Source organism: Carlito syrichta, unplaced genomic scaffold, assembly GCF_000164805.1.
Source record: "Carlito syrichta isolate Samal-C Ts95f unplaced genomic scaffold, Tarsius_syrichta-2.0.1 Scaffold248244, whole genome shotgun sequence".
NCBI classification, from domain to species: Eukaryota; Metazoa; Chordata; class Mammalia; order Primates; family Tarsiidae; genus Carlito; species Carlito syrichta.
In genome coordinates this window covers 129647-139069 of record NW_007192340.1, presented here as the reverse complement: position 1 = coordinate 139069, position 9423 = coordinate 129647, and the positions used below count along the sequence as shown (strand labels likewise).

General features: G+C 39.1%; 1 protein-coding gene across 1 annotated transcript in view; it reads right to left on the bottom strand.

Moving 5' to 3' along the window:
- The window catches only part of LOC103253723 (zinc finger protein Aiolos-like), a 75287-nt gene that overhangs the window by 36537 nt on the left and 29327 nt on the right, over positions 1-9423 (bottom strand). The window lies entirely within an intron of this gene.

Genomic DNA, 9423 nt, shown 5'->3' with positions numbered 1-9423 from the left:
AAAAAAAAAAAAAAAAAAGGGAAAAGTAAAGGCCTTTGAGTAAGCAAGGAGTGAAATTTAAAAATTGTCCTAGAATAGGTTTCAGGATGGTGATAAAGAAAAGGAGAATTAGTCTATTTTATAATTTTTCATAAGTAGCATTATTTTATATACAAACAATTGAACTAAAATTATTTGTATTGGAAGCAATTCCACCAATACAAATGAAACCATTATGAAAATAGCAAAGTCAAGAGGCTTAAGACCTTATACACTTTGGTCATTTCTTTTTAAACTTTGAGAATCTTTGAGAACAGTACTCTCTGCCAAAAAAATGTATTCATGACCATAAACACAATATTTCTCAAATTATTGATTTCTCAAACCCTGAGATCTCAGATTGAGAATCTCTGTCTTAGGCCTTTAAATATCTCAGGCTTAAACTGAAGACACCTCTGTGCTACACTTTATATACTTGATCCCACTTGACAGAGGCTGGCTTTCAAACATTTTGCTCAAGTACCTTCAAAAGATTTTTCAAAAATTATGTTTCTCCCTTATACATAGTGGACATTAAGCAGATATTACATTAACATCTATAATTTTTCATTGTAAGTTTAAATATTTTTTAACAAAAACATACTGTTTGTTTATTATAAATAATGATGGTTTAAACTTTTACCACACCCTTTCAAATATATCTTCTGGAATATAAATATTGGTGATTTGATTTTCTCCATCATAAATTTAAAAAGACACAAATAAGGTTTTTAAAAAAATCAGAATATTTTCCTTGAACTTCTAATTTCATTTCACTTTCCCCATGGGATTTTATCCTACTGTACTTGAATCATCCATTGCTTATCCCATTATATATATCTGTAACAAAAAAAATTAAAAAGTGGTTTTTGTTACCACGAAATGCTATGTGTCAAAAAATTTCTTCTGGATTAAATTATCATGACAATTATTAGCATACAATTAAGTATACTGTAGTTCTTGATCAACAATTATCAAATGTAAAAAGTAAAATTTATTGGGAATGTCTTTCTCTTTCTTTCTTTCTCTCTCTCTCCCCGTTTCTCCCTCTTCCCCCCACTATCTGAGGCAGGGTCTGCTCTGTCATCCAGGCTGGAGTGCAATGGCACAATCATGGCTCACTGCAGCTTCAGCCTCCTTGTCTCAGCAATCTTCCTGCCTCAGCATTCCTAGCAGCTGGGGCTATGGGCTGGGACCACCATGCCCGGCTAATTTTTTTAAAATTTATTTTTGTAGAGAAAGAGTTTTGCTATGTTGTTCAGGCTCTAAGAATACACCTCTTAATGATAAGGATGGATGGGAAATAATTTGTGAGAGTTTTATTAGGGAAATTATCTAACCAACCCTTTGTTTGGCAACCTGTAATTACTTACACATTAGAGATGGGTGAGAGCTGTACTTTTATCAAGTGAAGAAGGATCATTGTGAAAGAAAAGATGGGAAAGAAGAACCTCAGTGGGAGCAGTTATCTAGGTAAGAACAGCTTTAAAAAGAATATATTGAAGTTAAGGACCTAGAAACTGATTCTCTTAAAATTATCCATCCCCATGTAATCCTTGGAACGTTTTCCCAGTGTTTGTTGAACACTACTAAAGAAAGACAACATTGCCAAAATGAACTCACATGCTCTTCTTCACTTTAGTTAATCAACCAATAATTATTTTGTGAGCACTTGTGAACAATGCAGGGGATGAATGGATGGTTGGATGGAAAGGCAGAGAGAAAAATGGATAAATACAAAACATTTACTGTATTCCCAGAGCTTTGGCATAAAAGAATACAACTATAAAAGACTGTCCTTGTCATGTCTCTGGGACGCAAGCAAGACCTTGCCACAATACAACATGTGCAAATGTGGTTACGACGGGATTGTGAAGGCTCTAGTTGTCTACCCCTCCCTCCTCAGACAAGAACAAGCTGAAGTTCTTATGTTACAGGAATGGGTGGGAAGTAACTGCATCATGATCATTTGGGACTTTTAAAGTTTAATATATGGTCAGTTGTACCCAATCTAAGCTTTACTGTCATTGCTTTGTGCTTCTTACAAAAGTACAAAAAAGCGACTATATTTAATTAACTTTACCACAATGTGCCCCCCCCCATATTTTACAAGGTAAAATGTCTGGGTCCTATCTACTATATTGTGGAGAGATCTCATGTACCTTTCTCATTTCCAACACTCTTTCATGTAAGTTACAAAAAAAAAAAACAAAAAACAAAAAAAAACCCTCTGGGCTGACAAATTACAAAAAATGATGGCCCCCATGAGCCAGACAGGATTTTTTCAGTTCTCAGTCCAGTGGTGCACTGGTAAATGCTTAATAACCAATTCAGGGTGAAGGCAGGGCTTACTTGTAGCATTTGCTGATTTCTTTGGTATACATACTCCACTATGGCCAATTTCAACCTACCAGCGAGATATCAGCCAACTCAAAATTCCTGACAATTTAACAAGCAACTATGAGCTGGCTCTGGCACACCACTGGGACTCCTCATTTATCTCTCAGCAGGGTGCCTTCATGTAGTTATCAAACTGCACCAGGGTCCACAGTGATTCGGGTCGCCATGCCTGGTGCCAAAGTTCACTTGAGCAGCAGAACTCACTTGGCAAGAGAAGCTGCTATGAAAGTTAGCAGGCACATAAGGGTGTTTCACGCATTCTGTTTATCCAACTGGAAAGAGGCACCGACACCACTGCTCCACGGATAAAGAAAAGCAAAAAAGGGCCGGGTTTGGTGGCTCAGCCTGTAATCCCGTGCCTTTGGGAGGCTGAGGTGAGTGGATTGCCTGAGCCCGCGGGTTCGAGACTCGCCTGGGCAGCGAGACCTCATCTCTACAATAAATCAAAAAAAAAAAAAAAATCAGCCGGGTGTGGTAGCGCATGCCTGTAATTCCAGCTACTCGGAAGGCTGAGGTGGAAGGATGGCCGGAGCCCAGCAGGTCGAGGCTGCGGTGGCCGGGAGCAGCCACTGCACTCCAGTCTGGGCGACAGAGTGTGACTCCAACTCAAGAAAAAAAAAGAAAAAAGAAAAGCAAAAAAGGAAGTAGAAAACTCTCTGGAGGATCCACTAAGGACAGTGGGCAGACTCATATTTCTGTTAACCATTACCACCATCCATACCTCTTTTGCAGATACCAAATATCTTCCTACACATTCCTTTTAGTTCACTATAATACACAGCTTAGTTAAGAAAAAAAAAATCCAGAGATGTTTTTGTTTAAAAGATTTAAGGAGAGATGTCTTGGTTTTATCACAACTGAACTTACCCGTTTGACACAGTACAAGCTGTAAAGCTCTGCCTATGGTGAGCACTTACAGAAATCCCCTGTGAGTGAACTTGTGCAGCAAAGCACTGCTGATTTTGTAAGATAACCCCTGCATCCCATGAGTGACAGGCCTTGATCTGGCCTTGAGAGATGTAATATTATGATAAAAAACGGCACTTCCTTTTGAAGCATATATTTGCGTGTGCTGAGCAGTACCACTGGAGCCTCAGCAAATGCCTGGGCGAGGCCACCTCAGTCTCTCCCAGCTCTCTCCAGTCACCCTCCTTCACACATCTAAATGTGGCAGTAATTAGCATCCATAAACCGCACATGTGGCTTAGTTTTTTTCCCCTTTCAGAAGCATCAAAGTAGTTTGTATTTTTTTTTTTCTTGAGTTGGAGTCACACTCTGTCACCCAGACTGGAGTGCAACGGCCGCTTCCGGCCACCGCAGCCTCGACCTGCTAGGCTCCGGCGATCCTTCTGCCTCAGCCTTCCAAGTAGCTGAAACTACAGGCGCGCGCTACCACGCCTGGCTAACTTTTGATTTATTGTAGAGATGAGGTCTCGTCAAGTTGCCCAGGCGGGTCTCGAACCCGTGGACTCAGGCAATCCACTCACCTCGGCCTGCCAAAGTGCTGGGATTACAGGCTGAGCCACCGAGCCCGGCCAGTTTGTACTTCTTATAAACACAAAAGAATTATACACCTCAAAAAGGGCTGAGAGCAGGCCATATAAAGCTACTGAAGATGAGAACTATATCTCTTAAAGGGGGAAGAATTATTTTTTCAGTAAACTTTCTAACTAAAATTCTTATCTCTGATCTAAGCACCTATACCACACATTGTGTCACAACAGAGAACATTTAAGGTCTTTCAAAAAATTATCAAATTCAACTTTTCTCATGGAATCAAGCAAGACCCATAACTCTTATAGGACAGAAGTAATTACATCCATATACTGATTGATCACCACCGTACAATTAAAAAGAAACATATTTCATGATGAGTATCAGCTATATTTGATATTCAGTTGTAAAGGATCCAGACATGAAGGGTATAGTGTGGTGAACAGTGTCCCTCAAAAATTCATGTCCGTCTGGAACCTCAGAATGTGATTTTATTTGGAAATAGGATCACTGCTGATGCAATTAGTTCAGATAAGATCACCCTGGGTTAGGATAGGCCCTAATCCAGTGACTAGTATCCGTGTAAGAGGAGAAGACATACACACAAGGATGAAGGCCATGTGACACCGGAGGGAGAGACTGGAGTTATGCTGCCACAAGTCTAGGAATGCCAAGATTTCTGGAAGCCATCAGAAGCTAGAAAGAGGCGAGGAAGAGTTCTTCCCTAGAGCCTTTAGTGGGAGCATGGTCTTGCCAACACCTTGATTTTTAACTTCTAGACTCCAGAACTGTGAGAGAAAACATTTCTGTTGTTTCAAGTTCCCCAGTTTATGGCAATGTTATGGAGGTCCTGGAAAACTATAAAGGATAAATTTGTAAGCAGGATAAACAGCTGATGTTGATGGGTATCAGGGTAAACTGTGTACTTTTTGCCCCCGCAGCAGCTCCAGAACAGCTAGTATAAGCAGAAAGAGACAGTGGCTGAAGGGGGCAGCTGAAAAGCGGGGCCAATAGAGTGCTAAATGCAAGAGGTGGGTAGTCAAACATATTCCCCAACTATTCAAAGAAAAGCAATAATACCATCAGTAAATGCCTGTTGAATCACATTCTCTTAATATATGTGCTTACGACAGAATCTTTCCTTCCATTTTCTAAATGGGAAACGACAAAGATAGTAATCCAATTTCAGAGGAAGAAGAATGACTAGGGGCCTGCCTGTCATTTCACCCTTAACATCAGGCCTATTCTTTTTTTTTTTAGTTGGAGTCTCACTCTGTTACCCCAGACTGGAGTGCAGTAGCTGCTTCCGGCCACCGCAACCTCAACCTGCTGGGCTCCGGCGATTCTTCTGCCTCAGCCTTCCAAGTAGCTGGAACTACAAGCGTGCTACCATGCCCAGCTAGTTTTTTTATTTATTGTAGAGATGAGGTCTCACCAAGTTGCCCAGGCGGCTCTCGAACCTGCAGGCTCAGGCAATCCCAGACCTATTCTTTTTCTTTTTTTTTCTTTTTGAGTTGGAGTCTTACTCTATTGCCCAGGCTAGAGGGCAGTGGCACACTCACAGCCACAGCAGCCTCAACCTGCTGGGCTCAGGTGATCCTTCCGCCTCAGCCTTCCAAGTAGCTGGAGCTACAGGTATGTGCCATCATGCCTGGTTAAATTTTTTATTTATTGTAGAGATGAGGTCTTGCCAAGTTGCCCAGGCTGGTCTTGACCCGTGAGCTCAGGCAATCCTTTCACCTCAGCCTCCCAAAGTGCTGGGATTATAGGTGTGAGTCACTGCGCCTGGCCTAACACCATGCCTTTTCTACAGGGCCTAGCTGGGACCACATTCTACCATCTTATGTCTCATCTCTACCTAGTTAATATCCCTGGGTACACCAAAGTGAAACATCTTATCTCTAGTCTTGAAACTCAGAGGCTTTTATTTTATTGTGTCCCTCTGTGATCACAGGTCAGATATAAGCAACAGGAATATTCTTTCTCATGAGATGTTATAACATTGCTTTTACTTCTGCTTTTGACATTAGTGTACCTCACTGATATTTTAGATCTAAGAGTAAGGTCCCAATAGCCACTGTACTTAGTAAACTATCTATGATACTCCCAGCACTCACTGGATGATAGACAAAAATAAAGACCTGGAGATCCCTGGGTTGTTTCCTACTGCTCAAGGTCAGTCTGAAGACAGTTATAGTTGGTCACTCAGAAGAGAAGAAATAATAATTGTTCACAAGAGTTAATGGCCAGGCTGGAAAAAGAACTCTGAACCTCTTCGTTTCTTATGCTTTCCAATTCAGTTGGATTATATCACTTTATAGGTAAATATTTTTAGAAAGTATAAGTGTAAATGTGGACTACTAGGACTCTTTTGTTAAAAAGTTTGTAATGCAATGGGGTGAAAGTTTGTCACACACAATTTTAGATAGAATATCATCAGGCACTTAAACAAATACTAATCAAACTTACTCCAAAAACTTAGCTCTGTGATAGCTGGAATAGTGTAAAAAGGCCTCATGGAGGAAATAAACTTGAGTTGACATAAATACTGCCAGTGCATAACCTGTCAGATTTAAATTTTCAGAAACAAATGAGGAGCCAACTAAATGGTAACACAGCATTTAATCCACATCTGGTTTTATTCCTGTCTAATTAATTTATGTAAATTGTAGTGGTACAGAGCTATATCAACTACATGAGGGTGATAAACAGAGCTGTTAGTGATAATTTTTTTATAATTTCAAAAATGATAGTGTTAGAGTTCCCACTGATGCCCTTTTAAAATGTTTACATGAACATTGTTCCTTTTAAGAATCATATGCTTTCTTAACTCATCACACAATAAATGTATATACCAGGCCAGGAGTAAGCAAATTATGGTCTGCAGGTCAAAACCAACCCACTGCTTATTTCTGTAAATAAAGTTTTGTTGGTACAAAGCCACTCTTATTCTCAATCTTCTGTGGTTGCTTTACACTACAACAGCAGAGAAAAGAAGAGGCAACAGAGATTGTATGGTCCACAAAGTCTAAGATATTTACTATCTGGCCCTTTACAGAAAACAGATTGCCAATACTTGTGCTAGGTCCCTGGAAATATATCATAAAATAATTACCACAATGTCTGTGAGGTGCTAAACAAGTGCATTTATATTTATTGTTAATACCTTTTAAAAGTTTTTTTTCAAATATCTTCTATTTTGTTTTTCAAACAACAACTCTAGTTGGGTAAAGATTTCCCCCCCTAAAAATTAGTATGTCTTTCCACAAGAGAAAAAATAAAGTGAGTGTTTCTATCAGGGTCTGAAATTTTCTATAAAACAATTTTCTAAGAGCTGGAAACTTAAAAAGATGCACATGACTTTTTTTTTTACCATATTGATTAAACATGGTTAGATTATTTTGAATTTAAAACACTCCAGATAGGTCCTAGTTTCTGAAATCTTTCAAAGGGCATTTAAAAAGAAATGTTTCCATTAAACTTAAATAGAATTATCTAAAGCACATTTTAAAAAATAATTGTTATTATATTATAGCTTAATTTCCTTAATTACTTTTAAAAGTATAATCCTAACTCCAGTTTTTTTTTTGAGTTGGAGTTGGAGTTTCACTCTGTCACCCAGGCTGGAGTATAGTGGCATGCTCACACTCACTGCAGCCTCGACCTGCTGGGCTCAGGCGATCCTTCCTCCACAGCCTTCCAAGTAACTGGAACTATAGGCATGTACCATCATGCCCGGCTAATTTTTTTTTTTTAATTGTAGAGGTGAGGTCTTGCCAAGTTGCTCAAGCTGGTCTCAAATCCATGGGCTCAGGCAAACCTCTCACCTTGGCCTTCCAAAATGCTAGGATTATAGGCAGATGGAATCTTGCTATGTTGCCCAGGGTGGAGTGCAGTACTATTCACAGGTGTAATCATAGTGCACTGCAGCCTCAAGCCCCTGGAGTCAAGCAATCCTCCTGTTTCAGCCTCCCAAGTAGCTGAGACTACAGACCACAGAGCCTGGCCTACCTCTAGTCTTAATGCTTCCCATTGCTGCTTATGTCAGCGGTACCTTATTATGTAACAAGTGTATCTTCTATCAGGCAATGCTACTTTTCAATTATATTATTTTTTATAATTTGGCATGTATAATTTGCATATACTGATAATATATCTTTTAAAAAAGCAGGGTCCTGGTAACTACCTTTTCTAAAGGTATATAACCAAGATTAAGTGCCACAGTACAGTAGTCTTCTCCTATCCACAGGGGATATGTTCCAAGACCCCCAGTGGATGCCTGAAACCGAGGATGAACCCTATATACAGTCATGCACTGCTTAACAACAGGGATATGTTCTAAGAAATATATCACTAGGCAATATCATCACTATGCATACATTATAGAGTATACTGTACTTACACAAACCCAGATGGTATAGTCTACTACACACCTAGGCTATATGGTATAGACTATTGCTAACATGCTACCTGTACTGCACATTACTGTACTGAATACTGTAGGCAATTGTAATACATTGGTATTTGTGTATCTAAACATAGAAAATGTACAGTAAAAATATGGTATCATCTTACAGGACCACTGTCATAAATGCAGTCTGTCACTGAACAAAACCTTGTTATGTGGTGCATGATTATATACTATGCTTCTTTCTATACATATATACCTATGATAATGTTTAATTTATAAATCAGGCACAGTAAGAGATGAACATCAATAGCTAATAATAAAATAGAACAATTATAATGCTATACTGTAATAAAAGTTATATGAATGTTGTCTCTCTCAAAATATTTTACTATACTGTGCTCACTTATTTTCAGACCTCAGTTGACCAGAGAAATGAAACCATGGAAAGCAAAATTGCAGACAAGATTACTATAATCAGAAAAAAAAAAAAAAGAGGCATGGATGGAAGTGGCAAATAAATAATGGGTGAGTCACACACAGATTAAAACAAGTGTTGAATTCTGAGGTTAATCATGAAATAATGAAATAATCTTTCAACACCAAAATTAGCCTATTCACTTCTTTCTAAGTGAGGCTTAGAAGAAAGAACTGCTTCTTCTTTCTTTCCCAAATTAAGACTGATGGATCATATCTTCTAGTCTCTACAAAGAACTATGTGACACTCTCAGAATCCTAGCAACCGGGAAATTTCTATACACAGATATCTGGTTATATACACAGATATATAACCCATTGAGGGAAGGTGATAGAAGTGGCATAGGCAGCTACAATAGTCAGAAAACAGCAGTCCCCAACCTTTTTAGCATCAGGGACTGGTATCGTGGAAGACAATTTTTCCACGGACTATGGGGAAGAGATGGTTTCGGGATGATTCAAGCACATAACATTTACTGTGCACATTATTTCTATTATTATTACATTGTATATGTAATAAAATAATTATACAACTCACCATTAAAAAAAGAGGCATGCCACGCTTTTGGGAGGCTGAGGTGAGTGGATTGCCTGAGCCCGCGGGTTCGAGACCCGCCTGGGCGAAT